This window comes from Rhipicephalus microplus, unplaced genomic scaffold (assembly GCF_043290135.1).
Source record: "Rhipicephalus microplus isolate Deutch F79 unplaced genomic scaffold, USDA_Rmic scaffold_53, whole genome shotgun sequence".
NCBI lineage: Eukaryota > Metazoa > Arthropoda > Arachnida > Ixodida > Ixodidae > Rhipicephalus > Rhipicephalus microplus.
Window position 1 is genome coordinate 1,067,165 of NW_027464626.1, and position 4,775 is coordinate 1,071,939.

Below are 4,775 nucleotides of genomic sequence, written 5' to 3' on the forward strand. Positions count from 1 at the left end.
AAACTCCACAACTTGAGACTCCACAACTAGAAACTCCACAAATGAAAACTCCGCAACTAGAAACTCCGCAGCTAGAAACTACACAACTAGAGACTCCACAACTAGAAACTCCAAAACTCGAAACTTCACAACTGGAAACTCCACAACTAGACACTCCACAACTAAAAACTCTTCAACTAGAAACTCCTAAACTTGAGACTCCACAACTAGAGAATTTACAAGTAGAGACTTCAAACTAGAAACTCATCAACTAAAAACTCCACAACTAAAAACTCAACAACTAGAAACTGCACAGCTTGAGACTCCGCAACTTGAAACTCCACAACTTGAATCTCCACAACTAGAAACTCCGCAACTAGAAACTCCACAACTAGAAACTCCACAACTTGAAACTCCACAACTAGAAACTCCACAACCAGAAACTCTACAACTAGAAACTCCACAACTAGAAACTCCACAAAAAGAAACTTCGCAACTAGAGACTCCACAACAAAAAACTCCACAACTAGAAACTCCACAACAACAAACTCCACAAATAGAGACTCGGCAAGTGGAAAAAAAATCCATATATAGAAACTTCACAACTAAAAACCCCACAACTAAAAACTCCACAACTAGAAACTCCACAACTAGAAACTCTACAACTAGAGACTCCGCAACTAGAAACTCCACAGCCAGAGACTCTGCAACTAGAAACTCTGCAGCTAGAAACTCCACAAACAGAAACTCCACAATTAGAAACTCCGCAGCTAGAAACTCCACAACTAGAGACTCCACAACTAGAAACTCCACAACTTGAAACCTCACAACCTTAAGTTCCGCAACTAGAAAATCCACAGCTAGAGATTCCGCAACTAGAAACTCCACAACTAGAAACTCCAGAACTCAAAACTCCACAACTCGAAACTCCACAACTGGAAACTCTACAACTGGAAACTCCACAACCAGACACTCCACAACTAAAAACTCTACAACCAGAAACTCCTAAACTAGAGACTCCACAACTAGAGACTGCAACTAGAGACTTCAAACTAGAAACTCAATAACTAGAAACTCCACAACTTGAAACTCCACAACTAGAAACTCCACAACTAGAAACTCAACAACTAGAGACTCTGCAACTAGAAACTCCGCAGCTAGAAACTCCACAAATAGAAACTCCGCAACTAGAAACTCCGCAGCTAGAAACTACACAACTAGAGACTCCACAACTAGAAACTCCACAACTAGAAACTCCACAACTTGAAACCTCACAACCTTAAGTTACGCAACTAGAAAATCCACAGCTAGAGATTCCGCAACTACAAACTCCACAACTAGAAACTCCACAACTAGAAACTCAACAACTAGAAACTCCAGAACTAGTGACTCCACAACTAGAAACTCAACAACTTGAAACTCCACAACTAGAAACTCCACAACTACAAACTCCACAAATAGAGACTCGGCAACTGGAAATTTCATATCTAGAAACTCCACAACTAAAAACTTCACAACTAGAGACTCCGCAACTACAAACTCCACAACCAGAGACTCTGCAACTAGAAACTCCGCAGCTAGAAACATAGAAACTCCGCAACTAGAAACTCCGCAGCTAGAAACTACACAACTGGAAACTCCACAACTAGATACTCCACAACTGGAAACTCCACAACTAGAAACTCCACAACTACAACTAAAGACTCCACAACTCGAAACTCCAAAACTAAAAACTCCACAACCAGAGACTCCGCAACTCCACAACTAGAAACTCCACAACTTGAAACTCCACAACTTGAGACTCCACAACTAGAAACTCCACAACTTGAAACTCCACAACTAGAAACTCCACAACCAGAAACTCCCCAACTAGAAACTCCACAACTAGAAACTCTGCAACTAGAGACTCCACAAATAGAAACTCCACAACTAGAAACTCCATAACTACAAACTCCACAACTCGAAAGTTCTTAACTAGAAACTCCACAACTAGAAACTCCACAACTTGAAACCTCACAACCTTAAGTTACGCAACTAGAAAATCCACAGCTAGAGATTCCGCAACTAGAAACTCCACAACTAGAAACACCACAACTAGAAACTCAACAACTAGAAACTCCGCAACTAGAAACTCCAGAACAAGAGACTCTGCAACTAGAAACTCCGCAGCTAGAAACTCCACAAATAGAAACTCCGCAACTAGAAACTGCGCAGCTAGAAACTACACAACTAGAGACTCCACAACTAGAAAATCCACAACTAGAAACTCCACAACTAGAAACTCCACAACTTGAAACCTGACAACCTTAAGTTACGCAACTAGAAAATCCCCAGCTAGAGATTCCGCAACTAGAAACTCCACAACTTGAAACTCCACAAATAGAAACTCCACAACTACAAACTCCACAAATAGAGACTCGGCAACTAGAAATTCCATATCTAGAAACTCCACAACTAAAAACTCCACAACTAGAGACTCCGCAACTAGAAACTCCAAAACCAGAGACTCTGCAACTAGAAACAACACAACTAGAGACTCCACAACTAGAAACTCCACAACTAGAAACTCCACAACTAGAAACTCCACAACTTGAAACCTCCCAACCTTAAGTTACGCAACTAGAAAATCCACAGCCAGAGATTCCGCAACTAGAAACTCCATAACTAGAAACTCCACAACTAGAAACTCCACAACTAGAAACTCCGCAGCTAGAGACTCCACAACTAGAAACTCCACAACTTGAAACTCCACAACTAGAAACTCCACAACTACAAACTCCAGAAATAGAGACTCGGCAACTAGAAATTCCATATCTAGATACTCCACAACTAAAAACTTTACAACTAGAATCTGCAAAACTAGAGACTCCACAACTAGAAAACTCAGCTATTAAAAACTCCGCAACTAGAAACTCCACAACTAGATACTCCAACTGGAAACTCCACAACTAGAAACTTCACAACCGGAAACTCCACAACTAGATACTCCACAACTGGAAACTCAACAAACAGAGACTCTGCAACTAGAAACTCCGCAACTCAAAACTCCACAACTAGAAACTCCACAAGAAGAGACTCCACATTTCCACAACTAGAAACTCCACAACTGGAAACTCCACAACTAGATACTCCACAACTAGAAACTCCACAACTAGACACTCCCCAACTTGAATCTCCACAACTTTGAACTCCACAACTTGATACTCCACAACTAGAAACTCCACAACTTTAAACTTCACAACTAGAAACTCCACAACCAGAAAATCTACAACTAGAAACTCCGCAACTAGAAACTCCACAACCAGAGACTCTGCACCTAGAAACTCCACAACTCGAAACTCCACAACTAGAAACTCCACAACTAGAAACTCCACAACTAGAGACTCCGCAACTCCACAAATAGAAACTCCACAACTGGAAACTCCACAACTAGATACTCCACAACTAGAAACTCCACAACTAGAAACTCCCCAACTTGAAACTCCACAACTTTAAACTCCACAGCTTGAGACTCCACAACTAGAAACTCCACAACTTGAAACTCCACAACTAGAAACTCCACAAACAGAAACTGTACAACTAGAAACTCCACAACTAGAAACTCCACAACTATAATCTCCGCAACTAGAGACTCCACAACTAAAAACTCTACAACTAGAAACTCCACAACAACAAACTCAACAAATATAGACTCGGCAACTAGAAATTCCATATCTAGAAACTCCTCAACTAAAAACCCCACAACTAAAAACTCCACAACTAGAAACTCCACAACTAGAAACTCCACAACTAGAAACTCTACAACTAGAGACTCCGCAACTAGAAACTCCACAGCCAGAGACTCTGCAACTAGAAACTCTGCAGCTAGAAACTCCACAAACAGAAACTCCACAATTAGAAACTCCACAACTAGAGACTCCGCAACTCCACAAATAGAAACTCCACAACTGGAAACTCCACAACTAGATACTCCACAACAAGAAACTCCACAACTAGAGACTCCCCAACTTGAAACTCCACAACTTGAAACTCCACAACTAGAAACTCCACAACCAGAAACTGTACAACTAGAAACTCCACAACTAGAAACTCCACAACTATAATCTCCGCAACTAGAGACTCCACAACTAAAAACTCTACAACTAGAAACTCCACAACAACAAACTCAACAAATATAGACTCGGCAACTAGAAATTCCATATCTAGAAACTCCTCAACTAAAAACCCCACAACTAAAAACTCCACAACTAGAAACTCCACAACTAGAAACTCTACAACTAGAGACTCCGCAACTAGAAACTCCACAGCCAGAGACTCTGCAACTAGAAACTCTGCAGCTAGAAACTCCACAAACAGAAACTCCACAATTAGAAACTCCACAGCTAGAAACTCCACAACTAGAAACTCCACAAATAGAGACTCGGCAACTAGAAATTCCAAAAATACAAACTCGGCAACTAGAAATTCCACAACTAGAGACTCTGCAACTAGAAACTCCACAACTAGAGACTCGGCAACTAGAAATTCCACAAATAGAGACTCGGCAACTAGAAATTCTATATCTAGAAACTCCACAACCAGAAACTGCAAAACTAGAGACTTCACAACTAGAAACTAAACAACTAGAAACTCCACAACTAAAAACTCCACAACTGGAAACTCCACAACTTGAGACTGCGCAACATGAAACTTCACAAGTAGAAACTCCGCTATTAAATACTCCGCAACTAGAAACTCCGCAATTAGAAACCCCACAACTTAAAACTCCACAACTAGATACTCCACAACTGGAAACT